This window comes from Schistocerca cancellata, chromosome 4 (genome assembly GCF_023864275.1).
Source record: "Schistocerca cancellata isolate TAMUIC-IGC-003103 chromosome 4, iqSchCanc2.1, whole genome shotgun sequence".
Taxonomy (NCBI): Eukaryota; Metazoa; Arthropoda; class Insecta; order Orthoptera; family Acrididae; genus Schistocerca; species Schistocerca cancellata.
In genome coordinates, this window is record NC_064629.1 from 774,084,622 (window position 1) to 774,107,709 (window position 23,088).

Below are 23,088 nucleotides of genomic sequence, written 5' to 3' on the forward strand. Positions count from 1 at the left end.
AAGTGAGGTCTCCTAGAAACGGTAGGGAGACATGGGCGGGCTCAGAAGTACTGGACCTGTGGTCGAAATCGGTGCTGTTCTTAGAGTACCTGCTGCTACATAAATTTAATCGATGTTGAAAAATATTTAAGTCAGACAAAATGATCATGAGTGATATCACGAAATGTAAGTATTGTTCATGGTCACGACTTCTACCAACATCTTGGACGTCTATGGCGTAGTCGACACTTTGGAATTAAATATTAATAAATGTCTTACTCCCTTTGTCTTACCCGCTTCTTAGTGTGTGTGTGTGTGTGTGTGTGTGTGTGTGTGTGTGGGTGGGTGGGTGGGTGGGTGTGTTTTTGTGGTTAATGGGCGCTCAACGGCGAGGTTATCAGCGCCCTTTCAAATTTTAGAAGGAACAAATGCGGTCTCTCTACTTTCTAGCGTGTCGATGACAAGCATTTAAATGAATTGTAGTGCCTCAGCAAGTTGTACCGCTTTTGAGCCTCCTGATGACAGACCCTCTTGCGTCACGATGCCTGAGGAGACGGTGTAAATAGTTCAGTGAAGAAAATGGACCATCGTCTTCTTAGCACCACACACACAGGACACATCTTGGTTACCACGGAGTCTCATTTTAACATGGCAGTTTTACTTCGGTCAGTACCCACGCAAAGACGATTAAGTGATATCCATATTGACAATTACAGGCTGTTTCAAGGGGGTAGCTCCTCTTTTGGTGGTATTCAATCACTTTCAGCTCTTTCCTGCCAGCGTTGAAGCCTTTATTATGCCTCGACTTCACTAATGGGAAGGCACTTGAGATGAAGTTTTTCTTGCTGCAAAGACATCAAGCAAAAGGCTCGTGCCAATGAAGTGGGTGTCTGTCATAAGTGTTGACTTTGCTTCTCTTGGATTTCGCTATTATTGTCCGCCTGATATAAGGTGGAACTATTCTGGCCAGAAACTGAATCTTCTCGACTGGGGTTGGTATCAAACGTCCTATCACCTGGCGGCAACTTTGGTGAAGAGCAATATCAGCCTGTTTCGAGTGGCAGGATTGATACCACACAGGGGAAGTATGTTCTCCTGCCGAGTAGCGAAAGGCTAGAGCAGACGTCCGAAGTACATATGTGCTTGTTCCACAACCTGTGCCTTTGAGTTATTTTTGAAATATTGATTCGTACTGCGACTTTCATTCTAATCTTGTCACAATATTCCTTTAATATCAGACTCCTACCCAGGATAACTCCGAGGTATTTAGGGGCAGAGCTGTAACTAAGAGGAGTTCCCAGCCATGAGAACTTTAACCTGCAATTGGCACATACAAACGCGGTTAAATGGCATAAAAAAGGAAGAGCATGTGTTACACAAACACATGCTGTCCCTCCCGACCTCATTCACGGTCACCCACACAACCACACTAGCTCATATCCTGTACGACAGAATAAAAACGAACAGATGTTTTAAAACTGGCAATTAAAACATAAGTCATATAAGAAGAAGGCTAAAATACTCGTAATTACACAGGGAAATATGTCTGGCTGATTACTTACAAAAAACAGGGATTAGCCAGCCACGTTGATAACCCATTAAAACGTCTCCCCAAAATTTTAGGGAATATGTCGTATCACATTTATTTGATTGTTTTATTCCTGTCAAAATAGAGGACCAACCTGTCAGCAATTGAGCTGTTGTCCCCCGGTCAGAATATAAAATACAGTATGCTAAAATATGGCACATGGTGATCTGCACGCCACAAGCACCAGATACTGGTCTCAGTGTGATATGCGAAGACGAGTAAGAGGGACTTCATCTCGTCTCAGTGGCTCAGAGGAGGTACACCAGGGTCGAGCTGCTGACTTTACCAGACGCTGCTTATTATCTGTCACTTCCAGCCACGCATCTTTCCGTCTACGCATGGTTGTACCTCAACATCCAGGTGAGAGCACGTAGGGGGACCGCACGTTGAACTGTCTGAGGACTACGACACGCGTCCTTGGCTGTTACATCCACCACTTCATTTCCAGTAATATTCGTGTTTCCTGACACCCAGCAGAAAGACGCCTCCTTCCTCAGCCTCTGAAGGTGGTGGAAGGTGTCTTGGGTACCTTGGAATACTTTATCTGCTGGGTACAAGTGTTGTTAGAGAGTGAAGGGCAGTCAGAAAGTTGGAAAAAAACGACGAATTTAGCGGTCGTAACGCATTTCATCTGTTCCAGTGCCCGCAAGGTTGCTTATCGGTTGCTTATCATTCCACATCGAAGACAGTGAAGTCTTGACACAATCTGATCTGAACGACACGACCAGGGAAAACAACAGAGTCCACCTGTTTACATCGTTTCATGAATGCAGCTATACAGTTGTGGTGTGCATTTAACGTGTCATATTATAATGTATTAAAACAGATATAACCTCTCCTGCACTGCGTTAAATATCAAATTACTCTATGCCTCTGTGGTAACCATGGTAACTGATTGTTAAAACCACACCAAGTGACTCCTGCACACGCGTCACACGGATCCCAAACGGACATGTTGCCCAAGGACGATGGGAGAAAAGGCGCTACATAGCTGGGCGAGCAACATGATACGCTGGTGAACTGGGAGCAGCATGCTTGACGCAGCATGATGAGTCGCTGCCGGATGGTGAGAGGCCGTTCACCAGCCTCAGTGCAGAGACTGGGTATGGTGCTTGTCCTGTAAGCGCCCATGGCCGGTCTAATGCCCTTATGGTGGATAGCATCAATGATTTCAAGTAATAAGGTCCCTCCAGTCTAGACGCTATCGCACGAAAGCTCTATGAAACTGGAACAGACGTGCCCTGTCCGCTCCTCCAGACCTATGACGCTGTCACTTTAGAATATTCAGCGCTTTCTGGGCCATTGCCTTCATGTACTTTAGGTGTGGTAACTCATGACAGTTTTAAATAGAAAAATAAGGTCCAGAAACTACACTGAGTCTTGAAAATGGAGTTTGGTGTGCCTCATATGCAACTCAGGTAAACTAAAAAATATGACGGGAACTAATAACCTGTCTTTGCATCTCATTCAGCCAGTCCCTTCACTGGAATTTGTAACTATAAGTCATTGTGCAGCATTGGAGGTGGGATAAAGATCATTGTACACGACTTCTTACTGTAGACATTATACTGTTAATGGTTATGGCAAAGAGAATGACACGAATCTTACCTGGGATACACCATTCTCATGTTCAGCCCTATCAGACAGCACTTTACCAGCTTGGTTTCTAAAAAAGCGTATAGATTAGAAGGACTGAACGAAAATAGGGAGGTGACCACAAGAGCCCCATTGGTGGAGCTGTGCTAGAACATTATGCCTCCATGTCGTGCCGTATGCCTTATAGATGTCAAAGAACATCCCTATTCAATGCTGTTTACGTAGAAGAGCCCATTGAATAGCCGCCTCTAACAGTATCAGGTTGTCGACAGTTGACCGACATCTCCTGAATCAACCCTGAAAGCGGTTAAGGAGCTGCCTGGTCTCTAATATCCAGACCAAACGACGGCAGACGATTTGCTCCATGGTTTTCCCCACACAGCTCGTTAAGGCGATGGTCTGGTAGTTATTGGGACACGTCCAGCCCTTCCCTGATTTGAGGAGAGGTATCAAAATTGCCTCGCGTCAAGATTTGGGAATTTGTCCCGGCTGCCATATCGGGTTACTCGGTATCACGAGCAGCTAGGGAAATACGTGTCCATTCAGACACAGCCCCAAAAGCCAGGGTAAGCCTTATACAACTGAGGAGTGAAAGGTGCCTCAGATTTGCCTTTCGCGGGCAAGTGTTCTATCAACTGAGCTACCCAAGCACGAACCTCGACTCGTCCTCACAGCTTCAATTCTGCCAGTACCTCGTCTTTGCAAAGTTCCCGAGTTCGAGTCTAGGTACGGCACTCAGTTTTAATCTGCCTGGAAGATGCATATCTGCGCACACTCTGTCTGCTGCAGAGTGAAAATCTCATTCTGGAAACATCCCCCTGGCTGTGGCTACGCCATGTCTTCGCAATATCGTTTCTTCCAAGAGTGCTAGTTCTGCAAGGTTCGTAGAAGAGCCTCTGTGAAGTTTGGAAGGTAGGAGACGAGATACTGGCAGAATTGAAGCAGTGAGGGTGAGTAGAGAGTCGCTCTTGGGTAGCTCAGTTGATAGAGCACTTGCCCGCGAAAGGCAAGGTTCCAGAGTTCGAGTCTCGATCCGCCACACATTTTTAGTCTGCCAAAGTTTCATATCAGCGCACACTCCACTGCAGAATGAAAATCTCATTCTGATCTTCATAATACTTACGTCTTGATAGAACCTACCCCTAAAAAGTCTAGCAGTGCGTCTCTGTACTGCTTGATGTCTTCGTTTGATATGACCTGGTGGAAGTTCCAAACACTATAATACTGCTCAAGAATGGGTCTCAGTAGTGTTCTATATACGGTCTCCTTTATACATAAGCTGCACTTTCCTAGAATTCTCCGAATAAAGCAAAGTCAACCAGTCGCTTTCACTGCTACCGACCTTACGTGCTAGTCCCATTTCATATCGCTTTCCAGTGGTACACTTAAATATGTAATCTACATGACTGAATCAAGCAGAGCAACGCTACAAGATTGTTTTCCCTACTCATGTGCGATAACTTAAAGTTTTCCTCGTTTAGAGTAGGCTGCCATTATTCGCACCAAATAGATATCAGGCCTATGTCATTATGTATCCTCCAACAATCACTCGGCGACGACGCTTTCCGTACACTGCAGCATTATCAGCAGAGTCGCAGATTGCTGCTCATTCTATCTGTCAGACTGTTTATGTTTATAGAGAAAAAGAGCCATCCTGTCACATTTCCCTTGGGCTCCCCTGACGACAGCCTCGTCGTCGATGTAAACTCGCCGTCCAGTACAGCACACTGGGTTCTGTTACATAACAAGCCCGTGACCCACTCTCATATCTGGGAACTTATTCCGTACACTCAGACCTTCGCTAGCAGTCCGCAGTGGGGCACCATGTCTAATGCTTTCCGGAAATCTAGGAAAATGTAATTAGCCTGTTGCGCTCCATCCATGACTTGCAGGATATCCTGCGAGAAGAAGACAAGTTGAGTTTCGCACGCTTGATGCTTTCTAAATGAGTGGTGATTTGTGAGCAGATGCTTTTCCGTCTCAAGGGCATTTATTGTATTCGAACATAGAATATATTCAAGAATTATGCAGCAAACCAACTTTAAGGATATTACGTGTCCGTTCTTTTTACCCTTCTTATATCCAGGAGTTCCCTGCGTTTTTTAGAGTTGCTTCGGTCTTTGGCCTTGGCGAGAGATTCGCGTTAAACGCAACCTAAATAAGGGGTCAATTCCAAGGCGTATTCTCTGTGACACCGATCTGGGATTCCATCCGGATCTGGCGACTTATTTCTTGTCAACTATTCGAGTTGCTTGTCGACGCCACGGATGCCCATTTTTATGTCCTCCACGTGCGAGTCTGGAGGACAGCCAAACACTGGTGTGTCTGCACCACCCTCTTGCGTGAATTGGTTGTTAAAAGCAAAAAATAAAACTTCATATATCCTTTTGCAGTCTTCTATTGCTACACCATGCTGGTCGATGAGTGACTGAACAGGAGCCTTCGACCCCGTGTTCTTCTACTTTACGGCGTAGAGACTACAGTTGATCCCCATCTCTTCCTGTCTGCAGTCGTGGTTACTGCCTCTCTAACCGATATCCCTCCTCCTCCTCGTCCTCATCCCCTTTCCCCATCATCCTTTACCGCCTTCATTAACCATAGCAAGCTATATTTACACTTTCGTTGCCCATGACCATTTCAGGTATTGCTCTTGGATAGTCTTCTGCAGAGGCTTTGCATTTGAATTTTCCCGAATAACTGTGTCTCGAATCCTGTCTCTACTAGTCTTGGTTCCTATTTCTTGGAATTAACTCATTTCTACAATCTGGATCTGACATTTTGTTCGCCTATTCGCCATTTGAAAGCTATAGGTTAATGTCTGGATGCAGGTAGACACAAATACAGCTAACTTTCTCCCTTTCGATTTTCTATATAGTTGACTTAGTTCTGTCCGACTTCAATAAACAGACGACCTGGTACCCAGCCCCTTTCCCTAATATCTTCTTCCGTTCTTCTCGTCTACACTGATGATAGAGCGCAAGTGCTTAAATTTATAAATGCGTTCTGATAACTTGAAACATGAGCTTCTCACGGCATTTAAAGTTTTCAAATAACTTACGGGAATGCAGCCGGGTGATGTCTTCGAGAACCGCCTATATTTCGAGAGTTGCACACCCTGTCAGTTTCAAGGCATAAATGCACAAAGGAAGCGCTCTGCAAGGTAATTTGAAACCTAGGTATGCAGAGCATATCTGGAAAGATAAAATACACACACAAAGTTAACACCAGGCCCACCACAAACCACAGATTACCGACATCACAAGTTATCGATAGTGAATATTAATAACACCGGGTGAGGTAGCATCAACTATGTGCCGATGTTTTTGAACGAGGGAGAGAGCAGGATTCCACGTAGAATTGAAGCAAAAACCTCTGTCTCTATTTATAATGTTGCTTGCCGAGTTAATTTCAACTGCTTCCTTAATAACACTACCCCAACACATGGGAGTGCATACCACAATCTGTGTTGTCATATTCCATAGGATGACCGGTGACAAGGCAATGTTCTGCTATAGCAATTTCCTCTTCCGTTGTAAGCGCGTGACTCTTACGCTCAGTGCAGTAGTACTCAACGGTCTTGATAGTCTGACGATTACATGACATGCCACAAGTGCAAGGAACGCGACAGAAACCCGCGTTATGTAAACCGAGTTCGTACTTTACGGATTCTAGAAAGGCCCTAATCTTATATGGTGGTCTAAAACCACATTTCACATCATATTTCCGCAAAATACGGCCAACCCTGTTGAAAGTTCTTCAAGCGTAACAAAAGATATACAGAATGAGGACGTACTGCACCGAAAAAATTTCAGTGATCGTTCAGGCTGTTTCCTCAGAATTTTGGTATGAAGAATTCGTCGTTTCCAGGTGCTCGTCAGAGAGTACTAATTTAATTATGATACATTCGATTTGTTTCCCCAATTACCTTTGTAAAAATTCATTCAAAACAGTGGCAAAGTCTATAACACATAATCAGATAAACGAATGGAAAAGTACTGTGATGTGGTTAACGTTGCTCCGGAAACAGCATTAACATAGCGCCTTTGTGCAACTCTTTCACTGCATTTGGTGAACCCACACAACAGGTGCACATCGGCCATCTCTTCATTAGTAAAGTAATGCGTGCTGTTGTGTATCGCTGTTAACATGGGTTGTTGTGTTCTTCAGTACGAAAACTAGGTCGATAAGCACTAAATGTTACTCTGTCCTGTACAAACCTCTACATCTCCGAATAACTACTGCAACATACATCTTTCTGAATCTGCTAACTGCATTAATATCTTGGTATCTCTCTATTTTTAACACCTACTCTTCCCTCCAATACTAAATTACTGGTCCCTCGATGTCTCAGAACGTGTCCTATCAGATGATCCCTTCTGCTAGTCGAGTTGTGTCACAAATTTCTTATCTCTCCTATTCTGTTGAATACCACCTTTTTAGTTACGCAATATATCCATATAATGGTTAGAATTCTTCTATAGCACCACGTGTCAACAGTCACTGTTCTCTTCTTGTCTAAACTGTTTATCGTCCATGTTTCACTTCCGCTCGTGGCTACACTCCAGCCGGCCGGAGTGGCCGTGCGGTTCTAGGCGCTACAGTCTTAAACCGAGCGACCGCTACGGTCGCTGGTTCGAGTCCTGCCTCGGGCATGGATGTGTGTGATGTCCTTAGGTTAGTTAGGTTTAATTAGTTCTAAGTTCTAGGCGACTGATGACCTCAGAAGTTAAGTCGCATATTGCTCAGAGCCATTTGAACCATTTTCCTACACTCCAGACAAATACCTTCAGAAAACACTTCCTTCTTCTGGAACGCTTTTCACGCCATTGCCAGTCTCCTTTTTATATCCTCTCTACTCCGGCCATCATCAGTTGTTTTGATGCGCAAATAGCGAAACACACCTACTACTTTTAGTGTCTTGTTTTCTAACCTAATTCCCTCAGAATCACCTGATTTAGTTCGACTGCATTAGATTATCCTTGTTTTGTTTTTGTCGATTTTCATCTTATATTCGCCTTAAAAGACACTGTCCATTGCATTCAACTTATCTTCCGAGTCTTTTGTTGTCTCTGACAGAATTACATTGTCATCGGCAAACCTCAAACTGTTCATTTCTTTTCCCTGTACTTTAATTCCTACTCTAAATTTTTCTCTGGTTACCTTTACTGCTTGATCAACATACAGATTGAATAACAACTGGGGTAGGCTACAACCCTGTCTCACTCCCTTCTCAACCATAGCTTATCTTTCATGCCCCCGGCACTTATAGCTGCCGACTAGTTTCTGGGCTGGCCGTTGTGGCCTAGCACTTCTAGGCACTTCAGTCTGGAACCGCGTGACCCCTACGGTAGCAGGTTCGAATCCTGCTTCGGGCATGGATGTGTGTGATGTCCTTAGGTTAGTTAGGTTTAAGTAGTTCTAAGTTATATGGGACTGATGACCTCATATGTTAAGTTCAGATGGTTGAAATGGCTCTCAGCACTATGGGACTCAACTGCTGAGGTCACAAGTCCCCTAGAACTTAGAACTACTTAAACCTAACTAACCTAAGGACATCACACACATCTATGCCCGAGGCAGGATTCGAACCTGCGACCGTAGCGGTCGTGCGGTTCCAGACTGTAGCGCCTAGAACCGCTCGGCCACCCTGGCCGGCATATGTTAAGTCCCAATAGTGCTCAGAGCCATTTGAACCATTTGAACTAGTTTCTGCCCAAGCTGTAAATAGCCTTTCGCTCCCTGTGTTTCATCCCTGCCAATTTCACACTTTCAAAGAAATAATTCCATTCAGCATTGTCAAAAGCTTTCTTTAGGTCTACAAACACTGTAAACTGTAAGAGTAGGTTTGCCTTTCCTTAACCTATATTCTAAGAGAAACCGGTGGGTCACTACTGCCTCGCATGTTCCTACATGTCTCCAGAATCCAAACTGGTCTTTCCCGAGGCCAACTTCTACCAGTTCTTCCACTATTCTGTAAAGAATTAATGTTGGTTTTTGCAACCATGACTTATCAAACTCATAGTTCGGTAATATTCACATTTGTCCGTTCCTGCTTTCATTAGATCTGAAATTATTATATTTTTCTTGAAGTCTGAGAGTACTTCGCGTGTCTCATACATCGCGCACACCAGATGGAATGCTTTTTTCATGGCTGGCTCTCCAAGGGCTATCAGTAGTTCCGACGGAATGTCATTTACTAAAGGGGCTAGTTACTGCTTTCACTACTTTGTCAAATTGTTCTCGCAGTACCGTATCTCCCACTTAACCTTTATGTATGTTCTCTCCCCTCTATACGATATTGCCTTCAAGTCCATCACCCTTGCATAGACCCTTTAATTACTTCTGCTACCTTACAGGTTTCCCTTTTTTGGTTAATACTGGCTTTTCACCCGAGCTCTTGATGACCATTCAGCTACTTCTCTTCCCTCCAGAGGCCTCTTTCATTTTCCTGCAGGCGGTGTCTATCTTTCCTCTAGTGTAAAATGCTTCTAAATCCTTACTAGCCATAGCCGCTTAGCAATTTTGCACTTTCTATTCAAAATGGTTCAAATGGCTCTGAGCACTATGGGACTTAACATCTGAGGTCATCAGTCCCCTATAATGTAGAACTATTTAAACCTAACTAACCTAAGGACATCACACACATCCATGCCCGAGGCAGGATTCCAACCTGCGACCGTAGCGGTCGCCCGGTTTAAGACTGAAGCGCCTAGAATCGCTTGGCCACAACGGCCGGCCCACTTTCTGTCACCCTATGTTAACACACAACTAACAAGACTGAAAAAAACCTGAGACAGTGCCATGCGGTACTGAATGCAATCATGTCAACACCAAGTACCCCAAATCAATGGATCGAGTTCGTTTCCACACAAGACAAAAAGTACTTGTAGTCGACATGTTCACTGTTGTGATGTACAGGATGACATTTATTGAACTATACGAAATTAAATCGTCCTAATTTTCTGAACAGTTTGCGCTAGGACGTTCAAATGGTTCAAATGACTCTGAGCACTGTGGGACTTAACTGCTGAGGTCATCAGTCCCCTAGAACTTAGAACTACTTAAACCTAACTAACCTAAGGACATCACACACATCCATGCCCGAGGCAGGATTCGAACCTGCGACCGTAGCGGTCGCGCGGTTCCAGACTGAAGCGCCTAGAACCACTCGGCCACACCGGCCGGCTAGGGCGTTCAAACTGGACGGTTGGCCGCGGGACATGATGGGAATTAGTATGTTCTATATGGTTTGGCTTAGCGACGAAGCCCACTTTCATTTGGATGGGTTCGTCAATAACCAAAATTGGCGTATTTGGGGGACTGAGAACCCGCTTTCCGCGATCGAGAAGTCTCGTCACCCTCAACAAGTGATTGTGTGGTGTGCAATGTCCAATTACGGAATAATCGATGCGATATTCCTTCATGGCACGGTGACAACTGAACGCTACGTGAAGGTTTTGGAAGATCATTTCATCCCCATTATCCAAAGTGACCGAGATTTCGACAAGATGTGTTCATGAAAGACGGAGCTCGACCCCGTCGAAGCAGGGGAGTGTTTCATGTCCTGGAGGAGCACTCTGGGAACCGCATTCTGGTTCTGGGGTACACATAGGCCAGTGGCAAGGGCCACGATTGGCCACCATATGCTCCGGACCTGAACACATGCGATTCCTTTTTGTGGGGCTATGTTAAAGACAGGTTGTACAACAAGAACTCCAAAACTATTGCTGAGCTGAACACAGTCATTCAGGAAGTCATCGACAGCATGGATGTTCCGACACTTCAGCTGGTCACGCAGAATTTCGCTATTCGTCTGCGCCATATCATCGCAAATGAGGGCTGGCATACCGAAAATGTCATAAACTAAATTCGAATATCTATAGTGGCGTTCACATGTTGAATAAGGTGTGTGCAGGCAGTAGTTGGTAAATAATTTTTTTCATATTGTTCAATAATAGTCGCCCTGAATATTCAGCGCAAAACAGACACATTTATAATTATAAATGGGAATAAGAAATCAAACGAAATGAAATTAGGCCTTTTCTGTAACGAGCCACCAGAAAGCACATGTCTCATATGCCAAAATATCCCTCCGAAATTTTGGTAGTGGAGTTGGAGTTGACCCTTAATAATAGGTTATGTTGCCATATCCGCTCTGGCGGGTAAGCCTCAGAACTTTACCCCTACAGCGGCATCTTGTGAGGAGCCGCAGCAGCGGCGGTTATACAGTTGTAAAAGGAGAGCGCCAGCGGGCCGGCTGCCTGGAAGTGTTGCGTGGAGTCGCGTGATCCCATTCCGCGGACGGCAGCAGGTATAAGTGAGTTTGTTTCGGTTACGCCCCCGGGCAGCCGGCTTGTTTGTGCCCGCCGCTCTACCTGCACTTTGACACGTCACTAGCCATTAGCGGAATGGCCCCGGGTCAGATTTACAACGCACAACACGGCGGCGCCGGTAGCCGCTAGCCGCTCCCCGCGCTCTGTCAGCCCGCGTGTGCCGCCATTTACGAGATTACACAAACAATCGCACCGAAACACTCATTACGCTACACCCAAAAAATCGCCTAAATCGAACCACGGAAAACGGAGTTCTGTGTCATCTGCTTTAATACTAATTATCTCTCTCTCTCTCTCTCTCTCTCTCTCTCTCTCTCTCTCCCTGCCTCTTTCTGTCTCTCTTTTGTACATCTACACCTACGTGATTACTCTACTATTCACAGTAAAGTGCCTGGCAGAGGGTTCAATGAACCACCTACATGCTGTCTCTCTACCGTTCCACTCTCGAACGGCACGCGGGAGAAACGAGCACTTAAGTTTTTCTGTGCGAGCCCTGATTTCTCTTATTTTATCGTGATGATCATTTCTCCCTACGTAAGTGGGTGCCAGCAGAGTGTTTTAGCAATCGGAAGAGAAAACAGGTGATTGAAATTTCATGAGAAGATCCCGTCGCAACGAAAACGCCTTTGTTTTAATGAGTGCCACTCCAATTCACGTATCATGTCTGTGACACTATCTCCCTTATTTCGCGATAATACAAAACGAGCTGCCCTTCTTTGTACTTTTCCGATGTCATCCGTCAATCCCACATGATGCGGATCCCACAGCAGTACTGCAGAATAGAGCGGACAAGCGTAGTGTAAGCAGTCTCTTTGGTAGACCTGTTGCACCTTCTAAGTGTTCTGCCAATGAACCGCAGTCTTTGGTTTTCTCTGCCCACAATATTATCTATGTGATCGGTCCAATTTAGGTTATTTGTAATTGTAATCCCTAAGTATTTAGTTGAATTTACAGTCCTCAGATTTGTGTGACTTATCGCGTATTCGAAATTTAGCTGACTTCTTTTAGTACTCATGTGAATAACTTCGCACTTTTCTTTATTAAGGGTCAATTGCCACTTTTCACACCATACAGATATCTTATCTAAATCATTTTGCAAGTCGTTTAGATCATCTGATGACTTTACAAGACGGTAAATGACAGCATCATCTGCAAACAATCTAAGACGGCTACTCAGATTGTCTCCTATGTCGTTAATATAGATCAGGAACAATAGAGAGCCTATAACACTTCCTTGAGGATCGCCGGATATTACTTCTGTTTTACTCGATGAGTTTCAGTCTATTACTACGAACTGTGACCTTTCTGACAGGAAATCACGAATCCAGTCGCACGCCTGAGGCGATATTCCGTACGCACACAGTTTGGTTAGAAGACGCTTGTGAGGAACGGTGTCGAAAGCCTTTTGGAAATCTAAAAATATGGAATCAATTTGACATCCCCTGTCGATAGCACTTATTACGTCATGAGTATAAAGAGCTAGTTGTGTTCCACAAGAACGATATTTTCTGAAACCGTGCAGACTTTGTGCCAGTAAATCGTTTTCTTCGAGGTACTTCATAATGTTCGAATACAGTATATGTTCTAAAACCCTACTGAAAATCGACGTTAGTGATATAGGCCTGTAATTCAGCGGATTACTCCTACTTCCCTTTGTGGGTATTGGTGTGACTTGAGCAATTTTCCAGTCTTTAGGTATGTATCCTTCTGTGAGCGAGTGGTTGTATGTAATTGCTAAATTTGGAGCTATTTTATCAGCATACTCTGACACGAACCTGACTGGTATACAATCTGGACCGGAGGCCTTGCCTTTATTAAGTCATTTAAGCTGCTTTGTTACAACGAGGATATCTACTTCTACGTTTCTCATCTTGGCAGTTGTTCTTGATTGGAACTCAGGAATATTTACTTAGTCTTCTTTGGTGAAGGAGTTTGGGAAAACCGTAGTTAATAACTCTGCTTTAGTGGCACTGTCATCAGTGACTTCACCGTTGTTATCGCGCAGTGAAGGTATTGATTGTGTCTTGCCACTGGTGTGCTTTATGTATGACCAGAATCTCTTTGGGTTTTCTGCCAGATTTCGAGACAGAATTTCTTTGTGGAAATTATTAAAAGCATCTCGCATTGAAGGAACGTCTTCTAGCATCCGTGGAAAATGGTCTCTTAGGAGGCTGCAGTACATCTGCGCGTTAAGTGTTCCGTCGATGAAACACGGTCCTATGAGCTGACGGTTCACTATCCCACACCACACGTTTACACTCCATGGACGTTGATGCGCCACCTGACAAAGCCAAAGGGGACTGTGAACAGACCCATAGTGCATGTTTCGGCAGTTTACCTGGCCATGACTGGTAAATGTGACTTCATCACTAAACAAGATACATGATACATTTGGAGTATCCTGTCTTAATTCCCATATACAGAGGTTAATACGATTCTCATAATCGTTTACATGCAGCTCTTGATGGAGAGAGGCCTGATAGGGATGGAACCTATGTCGGTGGAGTCTGCATGGACACTTGTCTGACTCATGCCACCTCATCCTGCGATTGCGTGGGAACTAATGTGCGAATGAACTACAACTGCAGCAAGTACATTAATTTCTCCTCTTGTGTCGTCACTTGTTTTCTTCTGTTACGTTGTTTAGGTAATTACATTGACACTTTCATGTAACTAGTTGAAGATGATGATAAATAGTTGCCGAGATAGTTGACATCTATTGGAATATCTTGCCGCATACACCTTACAAAGACGCACTTCGTACTTCCTACACTCTCCATATGCCATGACCATGTCAGCTTTTTTGCATTGTTAAATCCCATTGTCCATTCACGACCTACAGCTTGGACTGTCAACACTAACTGACTAGCAAGTTGCAATGCACTCAAGGAACACACAAGTCCACTGTACGCAAACAACAACATCGTACCTGCCAACTGCAGAGGTTGAATGGCAGAAACAATCTTCGATGTGGAAACTTTTCAAAGTACGATTTCCAGTAAACGACTCCCACTAGAATCCTTCAACAAACACCACTGACATTCTGATTTACCCTACTTTTAGTCTGTTAGTGTCAACGGGCATTGTTCCATTTAAAAAAGTGTGTGTTTGCACAAAAATATACTTTCTAAGTATTATTACAGTCTGTTTATCGGCTAACGATACGAGCCCCTAACTACCAATCCATTCTGTGAAAAATGCACATCAGTAGCACTTCCCATTTGCGCAATATTTGCGGTGCAAATTTTAGATGATTCACCCTGAATATGTTATCATAATTGAAAACACCGACGGCAAAGCTACATCAAAAACAGGGCAACTTTGCCAGTTGTGTTAAAGTTAGTAAAAATCACAAACATTATTTGAATTATGAGAAGTTTTTATTTGAAAGATGTATTCACGTAACTATTCAAAACACTAAGACAATCTTATTTGAATTAACACACTTATGCCTTGAAAGAAAATTCTGCATTTTTGCCAGAAACACTAAATTTTCTTCAGATGTCATTGTAAGGGGGATCAGCTATACACCTATTGTCTTGCACATTGTGTAGAGGTTCATCAAACAAGTTTTGGAGGAGTCGTAACACTTGTGTAGAGGGACACTTCTCAGGATAGACATTCCTGTGGACCCTGCGACTCTTCCTGGGCAAGTGACTTTTCGCAGGTAGCATACAGCCACCCTGAGCATTTTTTTTCCTGTCTAGCAGTGCAGCACATCGTGATGAAGTCTACGATGTCGTGTTACTAGAATTAGTTTTAATATACGATCGCTATTCGGAGAGTAAGATCCGATCGGTCGCGAAATGGAAACGATGAGGCTTTGCAGAGATGTGATGGGCAGTGCGTCTACTATGCCTGTCGATCGTGCACGTCCCTCTCTTCATTTCTGAGCACACAGTGAGCACGTAGAGAGGCCTAGAACAATAGTGCCTCCCGCGAAGCATGAGTGTCCGTTGAGAGATTTCACCTGATTTCATGCAAGGTCACATTACGTAATTGCCATGGATTTCCTTCTTCGTCTCAATCCTCACACTTCAATCCGCACACTACAGGGGCATGAGGATACCTTGATAGCGTTTCCGATGGGAAGCGTTTGAGCAGCCACCATACAGCCCGGGCTTGAATCCCTCTGATTTTCATCTCCGCCCACATGAACCGCTGGCTACGAAGACAACATTCCGACACAGGTAGCGAACTGCACACTAGCACGGAGAAGACGTGGAAAGCACAGGCGGTTGCCTTCTATGTCGAGAGTATTGGGAAGTTGGTAGTACTCTATGACAGATGTCTAAGTCGAAGTGGCGACTATGTAGAAAAGTAGCTGTAAGATTTGACAAACTGTTGCAAATAAAACATTTTCGATGGTCGCTGTGGTTTGAAACCGCTATCGTAATATTTGATTGTAAGTAACATGTAAATGTACTGAACGGATGAACCACACAACGTGTTTGCGACAGGAGCTTAGACTGTCTCTAGCGAGCGTCATCCCTACATATGATTAGTACAGTGCATTAGCTGGGTGGTATAGTATAGCGCTGCACACAAATGTGGTTTGAGACGGAATAGTGCAGCACGTTAATCATGCAGTACAGAAGAGCGCTGTACTTGAACACGTACCCGAACGCGCTTTCGGACGAGGTGGTACAGCGCACTAGCCCGACGGTGTAGAGTTGCGCTGTCACACACCCCACCATTTAAAACTGGCGGTAAGTGAATTTTCTCAAAATATGAACTTATGGTAGCCGGCGTGGAGTTTTCAACTCTTTAAAATGTAATGTCAGAGGGGGTGTGGAGGGTTGTTAAAGCATAGCACAAGTGAACTGGTGGTGAAAGAAGCGAGCGGGCACATGGCAGAGGGGCAATTCCCCACCAGTGTTTAAGATATAGAGTACAGGGATCCAAACTTAGAGTTACGAGAAGCAGCATGGAGTGACCATACACTTCTGAAGGACCAGTATAACGAAACTCTACACTCTTATAAATAGCCCTACAGGTATGAACTGAATTGTGAGACCACAGAGCCAGTGCCAATATTCCAAGATCTGGAATCCGATGTCATAAAGCTGTTCCAGGGAGCCCCGATCGCCATGTTCGGTCACCATCTTGTATTCTGACAATAGCCTCTCTCAGTATTCCAAGTATTGGATTACAATGTCTCAGAGCCAGTTTTCCAGGTCAGCCATCTTGCATTACCATCGTCGGATCTGACGTCATACATCCAGTGTAAATGTCTGACATCATTAAAATTTGCGTAAAACATACCGAACAATGGAGTAATTATTCTTCAGGGAGATCCTTACGTGAGATGTCAATCGCTCATTGCATGTTATTCTCGTTGTTGATGTATATTTTCACTGTCCTTGGATGGCTCTTACGCACTGTAATCCAGTAACACTCTCAGCACTTTAAAGTTGAACACAGCAGTTACTTGTGCAGAATTCTGATCTGCCCTATTCTCTCCCACAAAACACACACACACACACACACACACACACACACACACACACACACAAACACACACACACACACACACACACATACACACACACACACATGGTTGTGCGATCAGTTTTAGACTGCATGACAAACAGATATCGAACTAAATCATAGACATCCTGTTAGAATCATAGCGTTTATGTGTAGCCCAGACGAAATTGTAGCGGTGTGACGTGAAACTCACTTCTTTCGGTAAAATTTTCATCAATTTCAGCACAAAGTTGAGTGATCTGCCGTGGATGTGTGATAGATGAGCGAAGGAGGTTTCTGTTGGGCTGTGTTTTTGCTTCCTGCGTCGATTTTATTGGTCAGTTTGCATCATGCTAATGTAAGGTAGCATTACTTGTGTGCAGCTGTCAGTTGTGTCAATTTGATATCTAAACGTTCTCAATAATGTCTCGTGAAAAGAACACATGTACACACACACACACACACACACACACACACACACACACACACACACACCTGAAATGGGGAATTTCTTCTCCAGTACATGCATTGTTATTCCAGACCGAGCACCAAACATCTCTGTACCACCACAATTGCCTGTCTTTACCCATAGGTACATTTAACATGATGATTCAGTTGCCGAAATTTTCCGATTGCTTCCGTGTGTGTGGGGGGGGGGGAGGGGGGGAGAGAGGGGGGAGGATGCTGCTGTCTACTGTAAAGGGAATAACACAGAAGAAATGATGTTCAAATGTGTGTGAATTCCGAAGGGATCAAACTGCTTAGGTCATCGGTCCCTAGACTTACACACTACTTAAACTAACAGTGGTTTTTATCTTGGAACTCTTCCGTTTGGTCCGTGTTTGCATAGAAAAACAATAATATCAGGAATTGAGTCCGCCTTGATCCAAAACACCTTGTTATTCGTTTATTTCTTTATTATCCCAAACTAGTTTTGGCGACAACTATCACCATCATCAGTGGTTTTTTTTAATCTTAAACATGCAGAAAATACCATGGTTATACAAACACAGTGAAACATTGTTGCATTTTTACTATTCGTCTTTTGAAATATAGTTTTCTATGTATACTTACATACTACCTTATTTATTGTATGTTACAGCATATTTTAAGCAATTATTGGCTCTGTTTGCGACATATTTCCTGTGCTCTTTCTTTCTGTTGCGGTTTTTTACTTAGCGAACATCATGTCATCTGCAACCATGTGAGCGGCTGTTAGTAAACAAAATACTGAAAGGTGAACTTCGTATGTCGTATGTCAGCAATATATATATATATATATATATATATATATATATTGATGTTCGCTAAGTTAAAAACGGCAACAGAAGAAAAAGAGCACAGAAAATATGTCGCAAACAGAGCCAATAATTGCTTAAACATGCTGTAACATACAATAAATAAGGTAGTATGAAAGTATTCATAGAAAACTATATTTCAATAGACGAATAGTAAAAATGCAACTATGTTTTATTGTGTTTGTATAACCACGGTATTTTCTGCATGTTTTAGATTAAAAAAAAACCACTGATGATGGTGATAGTTGGCGCCGAAACTAGTTTGGGATAATAAAGAAATAAACTAATAACACGGTGTTTTGCATCAGAGCGGACTCAATTCCTGATATTACTGTACTTAAACTAACTTCGAATCTCCGCCGGTGGGGGCCGCGCAGCACAGAAGACGTCGTTATGACCAGTACTGCGTGTTTTATATCTCACACTGCTAACAGAAGTACCACTCCTTGTCAATCGCTTGCGAGCACAATTTCATAACCGTGACCAGCTGCGGCAGTGTACGTGACAGAAGGTGGACTGCTACGCTCCGTTCCCTACCGGGTGATTCATAGCCCCAGTATGCTGGGAGCGTCATTCTAAGCCGCTACACAGCTGGATTGTCGCTTCTATTCGTCCGCACTCTTCCGACCATGTCGGCAGGATGCGCTGTGATACTGGTGATTCACCAAACGTGTGTCGCTCAAACACTGAACGACAGCCCCTTACATGTAAAAGTACCAAGACTTGGCAGGAAATCCGATCAGCTTGCATGCGAGGCCGATGCTGACGACTGGCCGGAAGTCTCCTGTGGCATGCGTTGAAGAGAGTATTAATCATGCAACTGCTCTGAGTAACCGGAAGTCACCCGTTGGGATTTTCTGTGATTTATCAAAGGCTTTTGATTGTGTAAATTATGGAATACTTCTAGATAAGCTCAAGTACTGTTGTATGAATGGGACAGTGCTCAAATGGTTTAAATCATACCTAACTGGAAGAGTGCAGAAAGTTGAAATAAACAGTTCACATAATATGCAAAAAACTGGAGATTTCTCAAACTGGGGAACAATCAAGAATGGGCTGCCGCAAGGTTCCGTCTTGGGTCCTCTGCTGTTCTTAATATATATTAATGACTTACCATTCTATATTCACGAAGCTGCAAAGCTGGTACTTTTTGCCGATGATACAAGTATAGCTATCACACCCTACAGACAAGAATTAACTGGTGAAATTTTAAACGATGTTTTTCAGAAAATCACTAAGTGGTTCTCTGCAAATGGGCTCTCATTAAACTTTGACAAAACACAATATATACAGTTCCACACAGTAAATGGAATGACCCCATTAATAAATATAGACTTCGATTAGAAATCGGTAGCTAAGGTAGAATATTCAAAATTTCTAGGTGTATGCATTGATGAGGGGTTGAACTGGAAAAAACACACTGAGGATCTGCTGAAACGTTTGAGTTCAGTTACTTATGGTATCAGGATCATTGAAAATTTTGGCGATATACATCTGAGTAAATTAGCTTACCACGACTATTTTCATTCTCTGCTTTCGTATGGCATCATATTCTGGGATAACTCATCATTTAGTAAAAGAGCGTTCATTGCACAAAAGCGTGTAATCAGAATAATTGCTGGAGCTCATCCAAGATCATCCTGCAGACACTTATTTATAGAGCTAGAAATCTTCACTGTAGCCTCACAATACATATATTCACTTATGAAATTTGTTATTAACAATCCGAACGAATTCAAAAGTAATATCAGTGTACATGGCTACAACACTAGGAGAAAGGATGATCTTCACTACTCAAGGTTAAATTTAATTTTGGCTCAGAAGGGGGTAAATTATGCTGCCACAAAAGTCTTTGGTCACTTACCTAATAGCATCAAAAGTCTGACAGATAGCCATATAGCATTTAAAAGGAAATTAAAAGAATTTCTTAATGGCAACTCCTTCTACTCATTAGATGAATTTTTGGATATAGTAAATGGGTAATTTCCCAACCTCCACAAAAAAATGTTATTATTGAGTGTCATGTAATATTTTGTCTAATGTAATATCTTGTATAGACACCTTTTATTAACCTGACATGTTCCACATCATTACGAAGTGTTGTATTCATGATCTATGGAACGAGTACTAATCTAATCTAATCTACCCTCGTCCTGAGAGAGAATGGTGGAGGCTGTTGACTGCATATTACACCCACTAGATAGCGCAGGACACTGGTGGTGATTGTGGTTCAGTTCTTCGTTTTGAAATGTCGTGTGCAAGTATACAGGTACTGACTAGAGATGGGGGATCCGCTCCTGAACTGATACATAGAGTTGAATCTTTCAAAGGAGTGAACAATCAGTGATTCAGAAAAAAAGAACGGTAACTCCAAACGTTTACCATGGCAGAGAGAGAGAGAGAGAGAGACGGAGCATATCAGCGGCGCCTCTGCTGGTCAGAGCACAGTGCACGCCACACAACACAGCCAGCGCCGGCCTCTGCCCTGCTTCTACCTTGGCTGCCTGCATTGTGCAGTGCCCCATTGGATTTTGTGTTTCACATATGCCGTGCCGTCTCTGTGCGTCGTCTGCCACGTGCAGTGTCTGGCGCACCTTAACTTAGCATCGCACTCCGTCGGCGATCGTTTCAGTCGCACGTCCTGCCCTCTGGACAGTTTATGCGAGCAACAGGATAGAGAGCCTCCTAGCGGAGAACATAGGAACTACTTGCAACAACCTGCTCGCAAGAGAACGGATGATTTGTCTCGGAGCGGGTGACTGGTGGCCGTTAACCGCTCCCCCCACCCTCGGAACTCGCCCGCTCAATGCTCACCCCACCGTTCTCGACTGTAGCCAGAGCGTTGAGCAAAGCAACTTAGGTGTCACTCTGGTCTCTGCCATCTTAGCTCATGCAGTAATACAGCTCGCGGCTCGACCTGCTTGACTCAGTGCTTCTGCATCGGAGATCATCTCTACTGGATATTGTTCTTCGTAGTAATACCGCTATGTATATTACATTATTATGTTATGTATACATCATTTATTTTTTATTTTATTTTTATTTTATTTTTATTTGTTTAAACTGATCAGATTAGGTTCCTGACGACTCCTCTTACTATAGGATTTTTATTATGGACACTCGAATTTACGCTTTAATTACGAGCAAACCGATAAACATATCGCAAAATGTGATACACCAATATTTTCCTTGTTTTATTCTGCATAAGGCTATATGCAGCACTTTCGTCTTACAGTCAAATTTATATTTTTTTTCTTATTCTGGTACGGATTTTGCGATTTTAGGCGTCTCCGGAAGGAAACGTTCACTTTAAAAATATATGGCATGTGATGAATTTGTATGAGGTTAATGAAATTTTAATACATTATAGCCAAATATATTGTTAATGTAAATCTCAAGTTACAACATTTTCTGATCACCCAAAAAACCACGATAGTGCAAAATAAATCAATAATCAAAAACTTTGTCATATTGTGGAAATTTCAATAAACAATACAAAATTCTTACTCATTATCTGTGTTACTTCAAAATAGGATCAAATAAGATCAAAATACAGGTATAGTACTGGAATAAACCAAGTTTAAAGGGCAATGTGCCTTCCATTTATTTTCTATTGTAAATGAGTGGTGAGTCATGAAAAAGAGCTAATTCATTTCAGGGAGTGAACAGTTCTGATCCGATCTCTGAAAAGAACAGTTTTGCCCATCTCTAGTACTGACCACTATTCTCGCAGAAAATATCGTACTTTCCAGTCATATCTGTTTGCTGCGTTTTTTATGGCTACGGTTCGAGTGGTAAATAAGTATAAAAGTTTCCTTAGATTTTCGTTGTCATCTCGTAGGATCAGGTTTACTGCCGGTGGTCTGTGTCCTCCCAACATGATATTTCGATGTCATAACTTATGCCTCTTCATCAGACGTTTCCTGAGTTAGATGTACTTATCCGCCAACACTGGGCAAATGTCTCCCCTGTACGGGAATATAAATAAATGGTGTACAAGTACAGGTTGTAGGCATATAGTTTAGGACAGATGGAGGTTTGAGTTTGGCCATGAGTTGTGCTCGAATAGCCAAATGGTAAAGCGCCTGCTCGAGATAAGCGGGAAAGCGTAATTTTCAACAGACTCGAACTTTTTTAAAGGTAAATGGATGAGTTCGACAAAGAGAAATCAACGAAACATACGAGCTTCTCAGTATGAGTCTTTTAATACTGTGTTGCCGCTGCGGAAAGTGTTCAGGGGTTCTGCAAAATAGAATTATCACTCTGGTAAACTACGCACTTTCCAGAGCTTGTTTCTTACTTACCAGTAACACATTGACTAATTATCTTGTTCCTGATATTGTAGCATCTCTGAAAGAATTTTGGGACATTATGAGAATCGTGGTGTTGTGATTATTTAAAGTCACATTGCACCTCACAGACTGGCAAATAATCAGTGCTTCCTTAGCTTTTCGGCATTATATATAAGGACTCACGGGTAAAACTTGCCTCCTGAATACACTGAAGAGACAAAGAAACTGGTACACCTGCCTAACGCACGCAGAAGTACCGCAACACAACGGGGCATGGACTCGACTAATGTCTGAACTACTGCAGGAGGGAACTGACACCATGAATCCTGCAGGGCTGACCATCGATTCGTAAGAGTACGAGGGGGTGAAGATCCCTTCTGAACAGCCCGTTGCAAAGCAGATATGCTCAATAAAGTTCATATCTGGGGAGTTTGGTGGCCAGCGGAGGTGTTTAAATCTAGAAGAGTGTTCCTGGAGCCACTCTGTAGCAATTCTGGACGAGTGGGGTGTCGCATTGTCCTGCTGGACTTGCC